Here is a 22,111-nt window from a genome sequence, read left to right on the forward strand (position 1 = left end):
AAACATGCAGAAGAACAGCGAAGTAATAAGATACAGCTCTGTTGACGCTATATCACAGCGTCACGTGATTTTTGCGCAAAATAATTCTATTGGTTAAACGCAGTCTTCGCAAGCGTACTCGTTTGGACGCTTTTACGCTGGTAACGTAACAGCGCGTTCGTCAGCTACGTTTCGAGCGTACTCGTGTGGACGGGCCTTAAGACGTATATCCTGTAGCCCTCTGGAGTTGCGTACTTAGCATATCACTCTGATACAGTAGCGGCTCTAGGGGAACAATAACACGGAACAGGTTCCTACGGCTAGAAAGGGCAGCCCATGCTGTCCCGGACGGTAGTGGCTTAGCCATTCGAGTGGAGTAGCGCGAATGCCAGGAACGCGGTGTTTATAGTTTGCTTCCCGCCTTAGTGGCCTCCGAGATCCGAGGTCAAAGAATACATAGACTTTCTTTGCCGAGGTGAGGAAAAGCACCGGTGGCTGGATTCTACCTTGAATGTTAAAAGGGAGAGTAGTTCTTAAAGTCTATGTTGCGTGTTTGAGGACCCCGTAGCGTACCAAGTGATTTTGTATTATCTTTCTTTTTACGCCTTTTTCGGACAACATTTTTCGATTTTTCCTCCCGCCTAACTCGGAGGTTTTCGCAGGATGTCAACTTATTTGCATTTAGTTGCAGGAAAGGTTAAGCATGATTTGATTGATATCTCATCAATGTGACAAGTACAGGGTGCATCAATTCTCACGTATGCGTTCCAGATTACTTTCCCAGCTACAATCGGGTACTGGAAGTTTAGTCACGGTAATTCCATCGATAAAATCAAAAGAAATTTAAGTAGATATTAAAAATTAGGAGCCTGGGGATCGAGACAGCACGTTGAGAGGCAGCTCCAAGTAGCTATGCGTCTGGTATAGAAAACACCAGTTGCAACATTCAGCCAGTCCATTGCACTGTTAATGTAGCATACGGTTTTGCTTCTTACGATCTGTCGTCTTGGCCAAAGAACCCATAGTTATCGATCGGCATAAAAAAAGATTTCAGTTACAATTTAACCACACTGGATAATTATGATAAAATTTTGTTTTGTTACTTCATTCTACGAAGTAAAAAGGAAGTGTTGTAATCGCGAAAAATTTCGGGCATCATATTTCAATGAAAATATACATTTTGACCGCTATCGAATGCAACTTAACGATGTTTTCGCGTGACATCCATACGTAAGGATAGAATAAAAGACTCTTTTCCACTAAAAACATTATAAAATTGATTTAAAATGAATTCTGAGAAGATCTTTTTTGTGGCGTCTGTAGGTAGGAATGTATTTCGCATAACTCAAAAACGAGTAGACTCAGAACGTTGAAATTTTGTATATAGGACTCCTATAACATGTAGATGCGCACCTCCTATTTTGGTTGCAATCGCCTGCACCAAAAGCATATATATATATATATATATATATATAATTGAAACAGAAATTATAAAGCTAACAAGTAATGAGACGTAAGACCTATTTGGTCTTAAATTTTTTTTTGCGCATAATGCTGCAAAAAGATATGAAATAATAGTAGGTAGAAACATTGCAGCGATCTTGCTAAAAAGTTACCAGGAGCTGTAGCTCCACGAAATAGTTCAACGCTGTATTACTAAAATATGAACTAAGAAGAAATTTTTTTAAAAAAATTAAAAACTGAAAAAAAAAACTGTAAACACGCGAAAAAAACTGTTAAAATTAATGTTGGAAGAAATGCGAATGCACGAAAAAACTAATCTGACCGTTGTGAAATGTGAAAAGTTAATACACATAAAAAATAGATTGACGGAAAAAAATATCAAAACATAAAATGCAACAATTAAAATGAAAACATAAATTGCAAAAATACAAAATTACAATTAAATTAACCCACTCGTACCCTCAACCAGGCTTTTCAAGGGAAAAATGACTGAGTGTCGAACTAGGCTAAATACCATTACGCGTTTCGCCGAAACAGACCATTGAAGCTCTTGTTTGATGCGAAAAAAAATTTTTTAATATGAAACATGAATAGTGCCGAATAAATCTTTTTTAGAGTTTCACTGCTCTGTTCCTTTTTCCCGATGCGTCCGCTGAAAAACACATTAGGGTGTTAAAATATAAATGCAACTCCGAGCAATGTAAAATTAAAATCAAAATAAAATAAATAGCGGTCTGCTATTAGTCAAAAAAAATTACAACAACGTACGGGCTGGTCCTGCATAGCTTAAAGAAGATAGTGAAAGAAAGAGAATAGTATAAAGAGAATGGTACTGTAATCAAATTAATATGCAATTAAATTAGCAAGAGAACATACGTCGTTGGGTCTTATTAGGACCAAAAAACACAGACAAAAGAAATGAAAAAAACTGACCTAGGAGGTGCCGTCCTTTGCATCGCGAAAGATTTGAAAAGGGTGCAAATCCCCTCCGTGTCCTACCAACCTTCCTTCTCGTCGTGTGACGTAGGTGGGTGAAACAATCAAATCTACATAGGCCAATGGGCTGAGATTGTAGTTTTGGCGGGAACTCCTGTCCCCCCTTTTTTATAGAGGGTGTGACAGACGCGAAAAGACACGGAAAGAATACAAAATGGCGTCAGTCAAGTTGTTAGAAGAACAAAACTGCTACAAATAAGTGAAAATGGCTAATTCAGCTAAAATTACTTATTTTGGGCCACAAAAGAAAGAGGAAATTGGAAAAAAGTCATTTGTTAATAAAAAGTCGTCATTCTTCAAGTTAGAGGGCGGTCAAACTACTATGAAAAATGAAAAGGCCCGATTTGTTAATAATAGTAGAATTTGGCCATCTAAGCAATTTAAAACTATTAAAACAATAGTATTAAGTTAGTGCCAAAATAAGTATAAGTATAGTGCCAAAATCTTTGGAGGAAAGAAAATGTATTTACGAGAATAATCTGTACATTTATACAATTTTTACATTAGATTATCTGAATCAGCCATCCACTTTATACCGTCCCATTGGGCTTTAAGCATAAAATTTCATTATCCAAAACAAATAATCAAAAATTGGTAAGGCTAATGCCAGCTTTTTTAAGGTATTTTTAATTATTTTATGAGGAATTCGGTTATTTTTCAAAATTGTGACGAAGTAAAGTATTTCTTCTTGTAAGTGTTCTGTAGTATTACATATTCTTTTTATTCTAAGTAGCTGTGAAAAAAATTGTATTAATGATGATTCTTTTGGAAATATTAGAATTCCAGTTGGTTAACTTCAGTGTAGAAAAAGTGAATTCTCTCCTCTTGTCGTAGACTTTAATAAAATTGTAATCAATAATATTTAGGTCAAGGTATACTACATTATTTTGCACTGTATTTGTATTATTTAGTTTTAAGCAAGTTGGGTAGATATTAGCAGCTTCTATTTTGTTATGGTTGTTAAAGGCTATGATATCATCAATGGAAGGATATATGTGTTGGTAAAATTTATGTTCTTCTTTATTTAGTGAACAGACAAAGGTCAATTCTTTTGTGAAAAGGAATAATTCACACACAGCGCTTAAAAAATTTCCTCCCATTGGGATCCCTTGAATTTGTTTGAAAATGCTATTGTTAAAGAGAATAAAATTATTGAAAAGCACGCTCGAAAGAAAAAGTTGCCATTTTTCGGTATCAATTATTGTCGAAATCTGTGGATATATATTTATATATATTATTTATATATATAGCCACTCTCTTACTCGGCTCGGTGAGCTCAATTTTTTTTATTCCTGAATGTTTTAAATTGTGCAAAGATTTCCTTTAAAAATTATTGAATTCTGTTGTTCCTATTTTCGATTAAGATTTTTATACCTCATAGTTAATCTGCATGCAATAATTGCAGAATTATCAGAAATTTAAAAGTTGTTTAAATGCAGCTAAGCCTAATTGTTGTTCTCCGTAGCAGCGGTATTTGTTTACATTTGAAGCTTAGCAGAATAGTGAATTAAGTTTCTGCGTCTTTAGTGTCTTTTTGCGGAGTGGGACCAAAATTAAACTTTCATTTTTATGCACCTAAAAATCTGACTTTTTGCCTGTTGGCCGAATTGCTGGTTTCTGCGTAGAAACTGTTATTTTAATTGTAAAAAAACTTTTTTGATTGTTTGAAATGTATTTGGTATATTATTTTTTTTCTCTCTATTTTTCAATTCTTAATAAAGATATTTTGAGGTTTTATATATTTTTGCCATGCGGAGAACTCAGAACAGAATTAATTGAATGAGAAATATGCCTCTAATGAAATTCGAGGAAATAAGTTTAAAGGAAATGCAGGAAAATGTGCATATAATTTAATATTCCGTTCTAAATTAACAATAATTTAGTTTTTAGGTGAGCCTAAGCCTAATTTTTGTTTAATATTTGTTTTGTTTGTTTAATATTTGAGCATGTGGTCATAGCAGCCACATTTGTTTACATTTGAAACTTTGGAGAATAGTGGATTTGTTGAAAATCTAGAGAAACTAAGCTTAGCAACAACAAACTAATATCTTCTTTTAGTATTGCTTGAATTGAATTGAATTGCATTGATTTATGCTTAATTCATTCTGGAATTATCATTTAAGTTATTAGCTTGTTTTTGATAAAAAAAACTGTAGTTTTAATTGTAAAAAATTTTTTCTCAATTGTTTTAAATGTACTTAGTGTTTTATGTTTTTTCTATATCTTTCAATTTTTAATGAAAATATTTTGAACGTTTATGTATTTTTGCCTTGGCTTGAGAACTGAATTAATTAATAGTGCATGGCCACTAGGTAAGCGGCCCTGAATTGTCAGTGAAACTGTTTCTTTTTTATATAATTTTATATAATTATTATAGTACATGAATAGAGCATGTGGTCATTCTTCAGATGATACAATCTTTGTTCACCCTGAGTTATAAATGAATGAGATATAACGCTGTTAAGTGAACCAAGCGCCGAATTGTCACTATGGTAAATATAGTGAACGTTAAAAGTGCATTTATTCTATTTTGGTTTATCCGCTATCGACGAAGTAAATTTAATTCAAAACTCGTTAATTGTTAATTCAATATGTTTAAATGAAATGCATGAAAGTTGCGTAGGAAGTCATGTGGTGTACACGCCAGATTTTTTTCTTACATACGAATGAAATCTTCCAAGTACAGTGCGTTAAAATGTAAAATATCTTTCAAATTAAATTGACTCTAAAATCAAGTTTTTTCTAAAAGCTGAGCTTCATCGTTTTCCATATCCCCCTTTATGCTGATTCATTTTCGTTGTTTATACCGTTAAATAACTAAATCGCCCTTTCATATAATTCAATATTCATTCAAAGTAATATGGATTTATCAGGGCTATTTTCATCTCAAAACATAGATGGAACTAAATATATATTTGTAATAATAAAATTCTATAGTCAAGAATACACTTAAAAATTTAACTGTATGTTCTTTTCATTTTTAATGGCGACGGTCTCTTATTTGAAAGTACGTGGAATTAAATCCACAGCTCCGTAGTCAAGTTGTTTTTCCTGCCTTTTCTACACGTACAGTTATAGAATGTTCTGGAGGTATTTAAAGCGAACTGGATTGGCTGACGAGGCTGATGTCATTTCTTGGAAGCTCCGCCTTTCCAGAGGCTATAAAAGAACTCGCGAAAGAATATCGGGGCTTTTTCTTTAATGTAACAATGCAGTAAACTTCATACAAAATGTTATTAGTAATTCTTTTTTATTTACTCCGGAGATATCACCGGCTATCTTTAACAGAGTTATTAAACGCATCCTCACTAAAAATAAAATTCAATTAAAATAAAATTCAAATTAGTCATTTTGATGACATAATTGTTTACTTTTCTTCCAAAGAACAACATCTAAAGCATTTGAGTGAATTTTTTGAAATATTTATTGAAGAAGGTATTAAATTGAACCAAAGTAAATGTGTCTTTGCGAAAGATAAAATCAATTTTCTAGGTTATGAAATTAGAAAGGGTAAAGTTACCCCAGATAACCAAAATATTGAAAGTATTAAAAATTTGAAATATCCAAGTAATGTAAAAGAACTACAAAGAGTGTTAGGCAGTGTAAATGTTTATCATAGATTCATACCTAATTATGCTAAATTAAGATCTCTAAATAAATTATTGGAAAAAGATGTACCATGGCATTGGGATGATCAATGTCAAACTGCGTTTGATGAACTGAAAAATGTTCTTATTTCAGAACCAGTCTTGCAATTGTATGATCCAAATAAACCTTGTCATGTTTTTGTTGATGCATGACAGATTGCTGTGGGAGCTGTTTTGAAGCAGCCAGATGAAAGTAATATATTACACCCAGTTTCCTACCATTCTAGAGCTTTAAAAGATTACGAAAAAAATTATGCAATTACAGAACTTGAATGTGTAGCTATTGTTGATGCATTAGATAAATTTTATTACTATCTTCACGGTCAGAAATTTACAATCCATACCGAACATGCAGCCATTGTTTGACTTAAAAATGTTAAGAATTTAAGAGGCAGATTATTCCGTTGGTCACTCCGACTGAGTATGTTTGATTACGAAGTTCAATATCAAAAAGGCTCTACAAACGTTGAAGCTGATATGCTTTCTAGACAACCTGTTTCTCACCAACTCCAGCATTCTGTGTATTTACTTAATCGTGATGAAATTATACAACAGCAAAAAAGTGACAATATGTGTGATAAAAAATATGTAGAAATAAATGATTTGATGGTAATTAAGAAGAAAAAAGGTTATAAAATTGTGGTACCAAAATCGTTAAGATTAAAACTATTAACTGAAAGTCATGAAAAATTCGGACATCCAGGTATTCATGCTATGTTAAATTTAATCACTCCACAATATTATTGGCCCTACATTAGTAAAGATATTGGAAATTTCGTGAAACATTGCTATGTTTGTCAAATTAATAAAAAGAAAAAAACCAAAAAATTTGGACTTATGCAAGTAGTACCCCCAACTGATAAACATTTTGAATGTCTTTCTATTGATACAGTCGGTGGTTTTAATTATTATAATTCTACAAAAAAATATTTACATCTTGTGATCGATCATGCCACAAGATATGCCTGGGCTTTTCCATCTAAAAGTGCAACTACAGAAACTTATGCTAATATTTTGAAACAAATTTTCCAAATTCAAGTCCCCGAAAAAGTCCTTAGTGACCGCAATGCCGCATTCACCTGCAATAGATTCAAAAAATTTCTTAGAAATTATAATGTAAAACAACTTCTACCTACTGCCCCTCCCCCCCCAGACAAATGGGAAAGTAGAGCGTGTGAACCAAACCCTAGTAACCCGTTTAAGATGTAAAGTAAATTCTACATCATCGAAAATTCCATGAACGAAAATTTTGGATCAAGTTATTAGTGAATATTATAATTCTCCTCATTCGGTAACTAAATTCACCCCTGCATAACTTTTACTCGGAAAACTTCCTTTCGATTCTTCCCTAGATCAAAATACTTAACCTCCGGTTGGCACAGCGAGAAAATTAGCTAAAGAGAGAACTATTGAATATCATAAAAAGAATAAAAGTCGTTATGACACAAAATTTGCAGATGTGGATTTTCAACCTGGTGATCTAGTTTTGTTTGATGAATTTGAATTTCCGAATACACGTAAATTGACAGCTCCCTATTCTGGACCATACCAAATTGTCAAAACATTATCTGAGGGTAATTATGAAATTGATAAAAAGAATTACCACACAAAGAAATCTACTGATATTTTCCATGTTGCCAGACTACGACACTACCAAGACCCAGAAAATTTTAAACTTCATCACCAATAGGTAGACACACCTTTTGGTAAACGCTCAACTGAGGTTGCTACTAAAGGTAATCAGAGCACCTCTAATTATTTAATGACTAATTTTCTGTGTGTTGTTTTGTAAATTTGTATTTATTTTGTATTTATGTGTTAATTTTTTGGCAACGACATTAATGGTAATTATAAAATACTATTGTATTTGAAAATTGTGCTGAACGACAATGCAGTATATGACATAATTGTCATTGTCGATAGTAAAAGGTAAAATACGAGTAAAATTATTGTGTAAAATGATTATTATCAAAATAAGTGTTTTATATGAATAAGTAGTCAAAATGAAATACTGTAAACAAACTAAAAGTCAAAAGAAAATGTTAAGAAATTAGTCAAGTATTGCAATTGTCAATGATATGAAGAAAAAAATAGAGGAATACCTCACCTCAAATAGAAATTAAAGCCACGGCGAACTGGAAATGAAAGATTTGTAAAATACGAACTGCTCTAAAGTTTTGCAGCAATCCTGGATCCAGAACTGAAACTGTTCTCGAGAAATGTGTTCCCAATACTGCATGCATGATGTTATTTTTCTTTATTTTCCATAAATGTCAATATATTAAGGTATATTATTTACAATTTCATATATTGATATTATTATTGACTGTGTTATAGTGAGAGTGTCTATTTAAGATTAATATTATTATAACTCGAATTCTGGATGCGAGTTTGGAATCATTTTTTGGAAGCTCCGCCCTTTCGAGAGGCTATGAAAGGACTCGCGCAAGAATATCGGGGCTTTTCTAATGTAACAATGCAGTAAACTTCATACAAAAGTTATTAGTAATTCTTTTTATTTACTCCGGAGATATGAATTTTGTAACTGCTATTTCTCTTGAATAATAATAAATGGATCCTGTTTTTTAAACTTATCGTTTGATTATTTAAGCTACGACTAAAGCTGATACATCACATATACATATATATATATATTAAGTGCATATATGAAGATTGTATAATACCGAAATGTTCCATCATTTAATATTATGGATTTTGTTTTCTCACGTTCAGAGATAATAAAAAATCATACTGATGAAGATTCAAACAACTCATGCAACATTAAAAAGAAAATTTTAAATCATGCAATGTATTTATTTATTTCTGAATAAATGTTACACGTTCAGAAAATATTAAATTTTAACACACTTTGCTTCAAGCTAACGCATAAAGTGAGTTAGAAACAATATTTGAGGCTGAAGTTACAGAACTCAAATCAATTGGACCAATATTTGACGAATTCAAGATATGCACAAGGGCTGACAAAACTTCTAACAGAACCTGGACGAGCACTTCACATCCGGAAAGATCTGAAGACGAAGAACGAACTTGAGACGACAGACTTGAAATAACTGAAGACAATGCGTTAGCATTGAATGCACCACCAGAAGCAAGAGCAGAAGCTGCAGAAGAAACTCGGGACGAAGATGGAGCCGATGACAATCGCGAAATAGTCGAATATACAGTTGAACTAACAGAACTACTAGCAGCAGAAGATGCAGTAGCAGCACTAGTTCCGTATCCTCTGCGGCCGTAACCTCCTGAACCGAAAGCAGAAGCAGCAGCAGATGCTAGAGCAGCAGCATCGGTAATGAAGTCAGAGCCTCGTCCTCTTGCACCAGATCCTGCTCCAGTAGCAGACGCAGCAGCAGATCCACCAGAACCAGCTCTGTATCCATCACCTAATCCGCGTCCTCCATAGCCTGACAAAGTAAAACATATTTTAACATAAATACATGAACGCATTAATCGGGATGTAAAAAATAGGGAATAAGTTCGCAACTTTTACATTCATACGATTTAGCATTCAGGACTGGCTACAATTATGTCCTGAGTATATGTCCAGGCATGCAATGCTATTGAAGTCATAAAATATAAATCCTTTTCCAGGGGGCTGGGACATATATGTCCTGCACGTTCACTACTTTAAATGTGTCTCAAGAAATTTCATTAAGCTATGGAGATTTAAAATTTACTCCTTATAATGGATTAGCAAGTGCAAGACCCTGTCTATTTGTTTATCTGTTCCTTTCATTTAAAATAAGTGACTAAATGGCCATAATACGTTCGAAATTGGCCCCTATAGCCCACGGGAAAAGGTTAGATATTTTTCGTTTGCGTTTCATATTACTTCAGACAACCCAGAAATATATAACAGAGATAGAGATAAAATAAAGAAACGCGAAAAAAATACTAAAAAAGTCATAGATATGTTCAAATAAGGTCATTAGTTTCGAAAAGGCGCACCTTGATTTAGCAACTAAGAGAAATTGTCGTAAGCAGTTTCAGATGAAAATTCCTTGATAGCAGATTTCATTCGACGATTATTATGACCATTCAGAAGCATCCAGATAATTTAACTAGCGTTTTCAATGAAAAATTTATTCCATTTGAATTACAAAGAAAGTGTTTTAAATTTGAAGTTTAACTATTTTGACAAAAATTAATAGAAAGACCTTGTCTGATAATGCATAAGATAAACGTTTTAACTCCAAAGATAAAGGGGATAGGTGATTTGAAAAGTTTAAGGAAGCAGGTTTATTTAAAATTTTCGAAAATATTCATGGAGTTTCTGAAAGCTTCGAATGGTGAGTACAGAGGTAAAACCATAAACTAACATGACAATTGATCATTAGTTACCTGATTAAATACATACATAGCATGTTATGCAACAGAGCATGTATGTAGCATGTATATGTATATATATAAATATACCCTGTTACATAATATACCATATACATACAAACATATATATGCATTAAAGGTAACAAATAAGATATTTAGAACAAAATCCATAAAAACGGAAAAGAAATACAATAGTAGTAATCGTAAGTAAAGCTCGAAATTAAGTCATATGTAACTTCAGATTAACTAAACCTGCAATCCAATAATATGATATGTATAAATGAATTATTATACAGCTACATTTACAGAAACCCATTGAGATATTCTTCCAACGAAGTAATTTAAAGTTTGAGAGGAAAATTTTACATATAATTTCTCAGTTCGAAATTTACCAAAACAAAATGGCATCTAAAAAATTCAATAAATACGTGAGATATATTAGCAAAAGTAATAAGACACAAGCGACAAACTAAAATAACAAAAACAAGAGATCTGAAAAATTGTTTAATCTATTATAGCTTATCCGAAAGAAACGTAAATAAGAAGATATTTAAATTAAGGGTAAAGTAGAATAAATCTGTATGCGAGGAAGTTGAAAAAAAAATTTGAGATGTTAATATGGTGGTCAGTGTTTCCCGCTTATACCTAACGTATACCTTCGTGAAATTCTCGATGCCAAACAAACACCAAACTTCAAAATCAAGAACTAATTATTCTCACAAATGTCCAATTAAGTTTTCTACCTCACTCTGTTCCAGAGCTTTTAGAAAGGATAAAAATAATTAACCACTAAGAAAAGGAGTCTCTGATATTAAAGTGATCGAAATAAAGATGCGTGTTATGAAACGTATAATGGCATAGACATATTAACATCAGTTAACTATCTTTTAATACGACAGGTAGTTTGAAACTACTCGCTAATTCATGAAATCAATTAAGCAGGATATTCTAAAACTAATTACATCTGACTTGAGGGTCCCTGCAAAGGCATAACGCAGTTGCAGTAAAATACTCGGCTGTATTTGTATACAAGTTCAAAATAAACGGACAGTTTTGAAAAATAAATTATTTAGCTATTTACTTAGGCAAAATTTGCACTAGAGGAGGGAAAGACACCTACATTAGATTATTAAAACTAAAAAGTTAAATCTTTTCTGGACAAGGAAAAACGTCAGGGAATATATACAAGTGACGCAGTGCCAAAATTGTTTGAGATTCGGACACTCAAAAAAGTTTTGTAAAGAAGACCAATGTTGTCATAAATGCGGGAAAACAGAGCACTTTATAAGCGACTGCCCCTCCAAAAAGGATAGATGTAGAAATTGTAAGAAAGCAAACCAAGACTACGGTCTTAAATTAGATTATAAACATAACAGTAGAGATAATGAATGTCCTAGTAAACAAAGAGAATTAGAGATAATTAGAAGAAAAATAAACTATGGATAAGTTCCTAATAACGCAAATCAATCTACAGCACTCGAGGGGTTGAAGTTTACAGTTAAAAACGGACTTAGAAGAAAAAGAGCAAGTATTTATAGCTTGCATACAGGAGCCATTCCTTATAAAAGATAAACTATGCGGCTTCCCACAAAAATATAGACTCTATTATAAAGATAAGGGAGCAAAAAGTGCGATAATCATAACAAATCCAAAAGTTCCAGCCTTAGAATTTTATACGTCCGAAGAAATAGTGGCGGTTAAAATAGACGGGGAAATTCCATTTCTCATAATATCAGTCTATTGACCCCTGCGCAACGATTTAGACCCAATATTAACAGAATTAGAGAACAGGATAAATGTAACAAATTTATCGATAGTGATATGCGGTGACTTTAATGCGAAGAACACACTATGGGGTCCCAATCAAACACACCCAAGAGGCCAAAGATTAGGGGACTTTATAGCCGTGACAGGCTCGCCAGTCATCAATCAAGCAGACAGCTCTCCCACCTTCTCAGGGGCGAGAGGCAACTCGTGGATAGATGTAACACTGCTAATCCAGAAGAGCCAACTACACATAGAGAATTGGGAGGTTGACGCCAGGGAAACACTGAGCGACCACCAAGCAATAAACTTCCAAATTCAAAACCAGTTCCCGAACACAGGGCCTACAAGGCGAATGAAACTAAAAGCCACAAATTGGCTGTTTCTTAAAAGGGGCATCACACAAATATCAGAGGACATTAAAGTGACAGATGAAGAGGAGGAGTTAAATTCTCAAATTCAATTAACATCTTTAAAACTCAAAGATGCCTATCAAAACAATGTTAAGTGCCCCGCTAGTAATACCCAAAATACCCAGCGTAAAACCAGAGGAGGTACAAAGACCTGGTGGTCACCACACCTCACGGAGCTAAGACGTAAAGTCAGACGCTTCAGGATAATATTTCAAAGATCCAGAGGTCAGGACAGGAAGAATAAGAGACAGGACTATAAAAGGGTAGCGGCGCAATATAAGAAACAAATATTCATAGAGAAAGTAAAATCATGGGATAATTACTGAGAATATTTGAAGATATCATCCCCCTTTGGGACATACTTCAGCATAGCCAAAGGTAAGGCTTATAACCCTCATCTGGTAAAATATCCAGCAGGTCTAAAATGGATCCGCAAGGGTATAAAACTTATAGTCGATAATAATACAACTTTTGTAAAGGATATCATGGCAGCATGATACCCTCATCCAATGTCTGATCTACGACTCATGTATTCTCATTAGCACTGTATATATGTAAATATTTAACTTAACGTATTCTTATCTTTGTATTTTTGAAAATAGTAATAATAAAGTTAAAAGTAAAATTAAGAGGATCTTGATTTCGATCCTCAAATAAAACTATTTGCTGGTGAGATCAATACTCCCGACAAATCTTCCAGTCACTGAGACGCACTATCGTGCTGAGCTATGGAGATTTCGCCGCAAAGGCCCTCCAAGATACGATGTTCAGCCGTAAGGCATATAACTACATGACGGCACCCACAAAGACTAAGTACCAAAAGAGCCAATTCAACTAAGCACAAACGGGTTGCAGCACACTTCCGCCTGATACGGAGGGGAAAAAACAAAGTGTTCACGTGGATTCAAAACCATTTACGGGCAATAACGACCGGTCCGCTCAAACCTCTTCCTCCCGCCTAATACGGAGGAAGTCTCCCCCGACAGAGGGGGAGAAAACAGGTTTCCCATAGTTGCGTTAATTCGCAGGAGTGGGTAGTAAAAATAATTAATTAATACCTCCAGCGGCAGCCGCGGCCGCAGCAGCGGCGGCGGCAGCGGCAGCAGCTCCTTCGCCTTGTCCTCCAGCTCCACGGCCTGCTCCAGCAGCAGAGGCAGCAGCGGCACCGCCAGCAACCTCTCCACCTCTGCCTCCGTAACCACCTCGTCCAGCAGCGGCTGCAGCTGCAGTAGCGGCAGCAGCAGCAGCAGCTCCAGCGCCTCTTCCTTCACCGCCTGCACCACGTCCTGCTCCACCGGCAGATGCAGCAGCAGAAGCACCGCCCTCACCTCCGTAGCCACGACCGTATCCTCTGCCTCCATATCCTTTAAAAGACACGAAGATTTTATTTAAGGGTCAAGCAACGTAAGTAAACATACTAAAACTTAATAATTCGAAGAAGAATCATTTCGAAATTTTTCCTGACAGTTAAAATAGGAGACGAACAATTGTTCCAAAACAGTATTATCAATTTTGTGTCTTTCGGCCATAAAATCACATCATGTTCGGATACCTAATAAGAGTTTTTTTTTCGTGCGTGACATTCTCGTAAAAGTTAACCAAACTTGTTTTGGTTATTTGAATGTTAAATAGTAAGTAGGGATTGACGTTAAATAACCCTTCCGATTACCTAAACATTCAAGATAGTTAAGAAATATCATATGTTAGTTACAAAGAATCTCTACACAGGTATAAATTAATATGTTATGTATAAATGTTTTATTTAGACAGCTGCATCCACCACAAATAAAAGCTTTAATCTTGGAAAAACTTAATACTAAGTTAATATTTAAAAAAATAGGAAGTTTTGAGATCGAAATTTTAAAATATACCTCCTTAATTCGAATTATATGGAAAATAAGTATCTTACCAAATACTTCACTTCTTAGTTTTTAACAAACTATTCAAAGTAAGATGATAGAGAAGCTTAGAATTGAAATAATCAGAAAAGGAGATCTAACGGTAAACGTAATATATTATATTTTATACGAAAGGAAAAAGAACAGGAAGATATTTAAAATGAACGGTAATGTAGATTAAATTAATATACCAGGAAGATAATAAATATTTCAGATTCTAATCTGGTTGGACATAAATAACATTTATATGAAAGACCTATCTGTGTCAATTTCATGGCGTTAAGTCAAACAGCAAGCCTTAAAATCCGAACTAATTATTCGAAAAGATGTCCAATTACGTGTTCTTCCTCAGGCTTGTTCTAATGTGTATAAAAGGGATCAAATTATTTCAACTCTAGTTGTAAGCGTTCCAGACATCAAAATAGTAGAAACAAACGTGCATTTTATGAAATTCTTAATTACCTAGTCAAATGAAGGGTAACTATATGTTGTTACTCTACGTAGTTTGAAACATCTTTCAAATTCACAAAACAGATTGAGCTGCGTATCCTGACAGAGGTTAGAGTTTAACTGATTTGAGTCTCGCTGCAGAGGTATAAATTATTTGCACTAAATTCCTCACTTGCGTTCTATATACTGTTAACATCACGTAATATTCAGCAGACAATTCGTACAAGTTAAACACTTCCATAAAAAAAAGGAGTATTTAGAAGTCGAAATTATTTATCGATTTACTGAGGCAGAAATTGCACTCGAGCAGGAATGATAGCTAAATATTAAAAATTTCGACGATAAAAATTACTTTAAAACTTATTCAGAAATGTTTTTAAAATTAAAATTTATTTCAGCGTCTATTGCGTACACACATCAATAGAGTTTGAATGTTTATTGGACAGTGTTGCGGTTCCGATTGACCACTAAGAAACCAGAAGGTGATTTCAATAATCGCAATCAGTTGCAAATTAAGCTAACAAAACGATGATGCCGTTTATTAAGCTCTTCCGGCTAGATAGGAATTACTGTCGGGTAAAGCATTTAGTACAGGAATTAGGGCTTTGCGTAAAGCGCTTTTAATAAGGTAGAACTCAAAGCAGGCTTATGTTTAAAATTCCGCATGATTTTAAGTGAAATAAGGAGGAACTAAATACCTTCAGCGGCAGCCGCAGCAGCAGCAGCGGCGGCGGCAGCTGCAGCAGCTCCTTCACCTTCTCCTCCAGCTCCACGTCCTGCTGCAGCAGTAGAGGCAGCAGCGGCACCGCCAGCACCCTCTCCACCTCTGCCTCCGTAACCACCTCGTCCAGCAGCGGCTGCAGCAGCGGCAGCGGCAGCAGCAGCTCCAGCGTCTCTTCCTTCACCGCCCATACCACGTCCTGCTCCACCGGCAGATGCAGCAGCAGAAGCACCGCCCTCACCTCCGTAGCCACGACCGTATCCTCTGCCTCCATACCCTTTAAAAGACACGAAGATTTTATTTTAGGGTCAAACAACGTTAGTAAACATACTAAACCTTATTCATAATTCGACGAACAATCGTTTCGATATTGTCCTGACACTTAATTAAGGAAACGGTCAATTGTTAAAAATCAGTATTATGAAATTTGAGTTTTTCGGCCATAAAATCACATCATGTTGGGATACCTAAGAAAAGTTTATTTTTCATGCGTGTCATTCTCGTAAAAGTTAACTTAACTTGCTTTGCGGATTTGATCGTTAAATCGTAAGTATGGGATTGACGTTAAATAACACTTCCGAGTACCTAAACGTACAAGATACTTAAGAAATATCATATGGTTAGGGACAAAGAATGTCTACAGTAATATCAATTAATATGTTATGTAAAAATGTTTTATTTGACAGCTGCATCCACCATAAATAAAAGTTTTAATCTCCGAAGAAATTAAGGCAATATTTAAAAAGAAAAAAATAGGAAGTTTTGAGATCGATGTTTTAAAATATACCTCCTTAATTCGAATTATATGGAAAATAAGGATCTTACCAAATACTTCACTTCTTATTTTTTAACAAACTATTCAAAGTAATATGATAGAGAAGCTTAGAATTGAAAAAATCAGAAAAGGAGATCTAACGGTAAACGTAATATATTATATTTTATCCGAAAGGAAAAAGAACAGGAAGATATTTAAAATGAACGGTAATGTAGATTAAATTAATATACCAGGAAGATAATAAATATTTCAGATACTAATCTGGTTGGACATAAATAACATTTATATGAAAGACCTATCTGTGTCAATTTCATGGCGTTAAGTCAAACAGCAAGCCTTAAAATCCGAACTAATTATTCGAACAGATGTCCAATTACGTGTTCTTCCTCAGGCTTGTTCTAATGTGTATAAAAGGGATCAAAATATTTCAACTCTAGTTATAAGCGTTCCGGACATCAAAATAGTAGAAACAAACGTGCATTTTATGAAATTCTTAATTACCTAGTCAAATTAAGGGTAACTATATGTTGTTTCTCTACGCAGTTTGAAACATCTTTCAAATTCACAAAACAGATTGAGCTGCGTATCCTGACAAAGGTTAGAGTTTAACTGATTTGAGTCTCGCTGCAGAGGTATAAATTATTTGCACTAAATTCCTCACTTGCGTTCTATATACTGTTAAGATCACGTAATATTCAGCAGACAATTCGTACAAGTTAAACACTTCCATAAAAAAACGGAGTATTTAGAAGTCGAAATTATTTATCGATTTACTGAGGCAGAAACTGCACTCGAGCAGGAATGATAGCTAAATATTAAAAATTTGGACGATAAAAATTACTTTAAAACATATTCAGAAATGTTTTTAAAAATAAAATTTATTTCAACGTCTATTGCGTACACACATCAATAGAGTTTGACTGTTTTTTGGACAGTGTTGCGATTCCAAGTGACCACTAAGAAACCAAGAGGTGATTTCAATAATCGCAATCAGTTGCAAATTAAGCTAACAAAACGATGATGCCGTTTAGGAAGCTCTTCAGGCTAGATAGGAATTACTGTAGGGTAAAGTAATTAGTACAGGAATTAGGGTTTTGCGTAAAGCGCTAAGGTAGAACTCAAAGCAGGCTTATGTTTAAAATTCCGCATGGTTTTAAGTGAAATAGGGCGGAACTAAATACCTCCAGCGGCAGCAGCAGCAGCAGCAGCGGCGGCGGCAGCGGCAGCAGCTCCTTCGCCTTGTCCTCCAGCTCCACGTCCTGCTCCAGCAGCAGAGGCAGCTGCGGCACCTCCAGCACCCTCTCCACCTCTGCCTCCGTAACCACCTCGTCCAGCAGCGGCTGCAGCAGCAGCTGCGGCAGCGGCAGCAGCAGCTCCAGCGTCTCGTCCTTCACCGCCCATACCACGTCCTGCTCCACCAGCAGATGCAGCAGCAGAAGCGCCGCCCTCTCTTCCGTAGCCACGACCGTATCCTCTGCCACCATACCCTTTAAAAGACACGAAGCTTTTATTTAAGGGTCAAACAACGTTAGTAAAGATACTAAACCTTATTTATATTTCTACGAACAATCGTTTCAAAATTGTTCTGACAGTTAAGTTGGGAAACCGTCAATTTTTCGAAAACAGTGTTATCAACTTTGTTTTTTTCGGCCATAAAATCACACAATGTTGAAATACCTAATAAAAGTTTGTTTTTCGTACAGTAATATCAATTCATATGTTATGTATAAATGTTTTATTAGACAGCGGCATCCACCATAAAAAAAAGCTTTAATCTCGCAACAAATTAAGGTAATATTTAAAAAAAAATAGGAAGTTTCGAGTTCGAAATTTTAAATTATACCTCCTTAATTCGAATTATATGGAAAATAAGGATCTTACCAAATACTTCACTTCTTAGTTTTTAACAAACTATTCAAAGTAATATGATAGAGAAGCTTAGAATTGAAATAATCAGAAAAGGAGATGTAACGGTAAATGTAATATATTATATTTTATCCGAAAGGAAAAAGAACAGGAAGATATTTAAAATTAATGGTAATGTAGACTAAATTAATATACCAGGAAGATAATAAATATTTCAGATTCTAATCTGGTTGGACATAAATAACATTTATATGAAAGACCTATCTGTGTCAATTTCATGGCGTTAAGTCAAACAGCAAGCCTTAAAATCCGAACTAATTATTCGAACAGATGTCCAATTACGTGTTCTTCCTCAGGCTTGTTCTAATGTGTATAAAAGGGATCAAATTATTTCAACTCTAGTTTTAAGCGTTCCGGACATCAAAATAGTAGAAACAAACGTGCATTTTATGAAATTCTTAATTACCTAGTCAAATGAAGGGTAACTATATGTTGTTCCTCTACGTAGTTTGAAACATCTTTCAAATTCACAAAACAGATTGAGCTGCGTATCCTGACAGAGGTTAGAGTTTAACTGATTTGAGTCTCGCTGCAGAGGTATAAATTATTTGCACTAAATTCCTCACTTGCGTTCTATATACTGTTAAGATCACGTAATATTCAGCAGACAATTCGTACAAGTTAAACACTTCCATAAAAAAACGGAGTATTTAGAAGTCGAAATTATTTATCGATTTACTGAGGCAGAAACTGCACTCGAGCAGGAATGATAGCTAAATATTAAAAATTTGGACGATAAAAATTACTTTAAAACATATTCAGAAATGTTTTTAAAAATAAAATTTATTTCAACGTCTATTGCGTACACACATCAATAGAGTTTGAATGTTTATTGGACAGTGTTGCGGTTCCGATTGACCACTAAGAAACCAGAAGGTGATTTCAATAATCGCAATCAGTTGCAAATTAAGCTAACAAAACGATGATGCCGTTTATTAAGCTCTTCCGGCTAGATAGGAATTACTGTCGGGTAAAGCAATTAGTACAGGAATTAGGGCTTTGCGTAAAGCGCTTTTAATAAGGTAGAACTCAAAGCAGGCTTATGTTTAAAATTCCGCATGATTTTAAGTGAAATAAGGAGGAACTAAATACCTTCAGCGGCAGCCGCAGCAGCAGCAGCGGCGGCGGCAGCTGCAGCAGCTCCTTCACCTTCACCTCCAGCTCCACGTCCTGCTCCAGCAGTAGAGGCAGCAGCGGCACCGCCAGCACCCTCTCCACCTCTGCCTCCGTAACCACCTCGTCCAGCAGCGGCTGCAGCAGCAGCAGCGGCAGCGGCAGCAGCAGCTCCAGCGTCTCTTCCTTCACCGCCCATACCACGTCCTGCTCCACCGGCAGATGCAGCAGCAGAAGCTCCGCCCTCACCTCCGTAGCCACGACCGTATCCTCTGCCTCCATACCCTTTAAAAGACACGAAGATTTTATTTTAGGGTCAAACAACGTTAGTAAACATACTAAACCTTATTCATAATTCGACGAACAATCATTTCGATATTGTCCTGACACTTAATTAAGGAAACGGTCAATTGTTAAAAATCAGTATTATGAAATTTGAGTTTTTCGGCCATAAAATCACATCATGTTGGGATACCTAAGAAAAGTTTATTTTTCATGCGTGTCATTCTCGTAAAAGTTAACTTAACTTGCTTTGCGGATTTGATCGTTAAATAGTAAGTATGGGATTGACGTTAAATAACACTTCCGAGTACCTAAACGTACAAGATACTTAAGAAATATCATATGGTTAGGGACAAAGAATGTCTACAGTAATATCAATTAATATGTTATGTATAAATGTTTTATTTGACAGCTGCATCCACCATAAATAAAAGTTTTAATCTCCGAAGAAATTAAGGCAATATTTAAAAAGAAAAAAATAGGAAGTTTTGAGATCGATGTTTTAAAATATACCTCCTTAATTCGAATTATATGGAAAATAAGGATCTTACCAAATACTTCACTTCTTATTTTTTAACAAACTATTCAAAGTAATATGATAGAGAAGCTTAGAATTGAAAAAATCAGAAAAGGAGATCTAACGGTAAACGTAATATATTATATTTTATCCGAAAGGAAAAAGAACAGGAAGATATTTAAAATGAACGGTAATGTAGATTAAATTAATATACCAGGAAGATAATAAATATTTCAGATACTAATCTGGTTGGACATAAATAACATTTATATGAAAGACCTATCTGTGTCAATTTCATGGCGTTAAGTCAAACAGCAAGCCTTAAAATCCGAACTAATTATTCGAACAGATGTCCAATTACGTGTTCTTCCTCAGGCTTGTTCTAATGTGTATAAAAGGGATCAAAATATTTCAACTCTAGTTATAAGCGTTCCGGACATCAAAATAGTAGAAACAAACGTGCATTTTATGAAATTCTTAATTACCTAGTCAAATTAAGGGTAACTATATGTTGTTTCTCTACGCAGTTTGAAACATCTTTCAAATTCACAAAACAGATTGAGCTGCGTATCCTGACAAAGGTTAGAGTTTAACTGATTTGAGTCTCGCTGCAGAGGTATAAATTATTTGCACTAAATTCCTCACTTGCGTTCTATATACTGTTAAGATCACGTAATATTCAGCAGACAATTCGTACAAGTTAAACACTTCCATAAAAAAACGGAGTATTTAGAAGTCGAAATTATTTATCGATTTACTGAGGCAGGAACTGCACTCGAGCAGGAATGATAGCTAAATATTAAAAATTTGGACGATAAAAATTACTTTAAAACATATTCAGAAATGTTTTTAAAAATAAAATTTATTTCAACGTCTATTGCGTACACACATCAATAGAGTTTGACTGTTTTTTGGACAGTGTTGCGGTTCCAAGTGACCACTAAGAAACCAAGAGGTGATTTCAATAATCGCAATCAGTTGCAAATTAAGCTAACAAAACGATGATGCCGTTTAGGAAGCTCTTCAGGCTAGATAGGAATTACTGTAGGGTAAAGTAATTAGTACAGGAATTAGGGTTTTGCGTAAAGCGCTAAGGTAGAACTCAAAGCAGGCTTATGTTTAAAATTCCGCATGGTTTTAAGTGAAATAGGGCGGAACTAAATACCTCCAGCGGCAGCAGCAGCAGCGGCGGCGGCAGCGGCAGCAGCTCCTTCGCCTTGTCCTCCAGCTCCACGTCCTGCTCCAGCAGCAGAGGCAGCTGCGGCACCTCCAGCACCCTCTCCACCTCTGCCTCCGTAACCACCTCGTCCAGCAGCGGCTGCAGCAGCAGCTGCGGCAGCGGCAGCAGCAGCTCCAGCGTCTCGTCCTTCACCGCCCATACCACGTCCTGCTCCACCAGCAGATGCAGCAGCAGAAGCGCCGCCCTCTCTTCCGTAGCCACGACCGTATCCTCTGCCACCATACCCTTTAAAAGACACGAAGCTTTTATTTAAGGGTCAAACAACGTTAGTAAAGATACTAAACCTTATTTATATTTCTACGAACAATCGTTTCAAAATTGTTCTGACAGTTAAGTTGGGAAACCGTCAATTTTTCGAAAACAGTGTTATCAACTTTGTTTTTTTCGGCCATAAAATCACACAATGTTGAAATACCTAATAAAAGTTTGTTTTTCGTACAGTAATATCAATTCATATGTTATGTATAAATGTTTTATTAGACAGCGGCATCCACCATAAAAAAAAGCTTTAATCTCGCAACAAATTAAGGTAATATTTAAAAAAAAATAGGAAGTTTTGAGTTCGAAATTTTAAATTATACC

This window comes from Stegodyphus dumicola, chromosome 8, assembly GCF_044657685.1.
Source record: "Stegodyphus dumicola isolate Sdum_Otavi_A_Nest chromosome 8, ASM4465768v1".
Classification (NCBI taxonomy): domain Eukaryota; kingdom Metazoa; phylum Arthropoda; class Arachnida; order Araneae; family Eresidae; genus Stegodyphus; species Stegodyphus dumicola.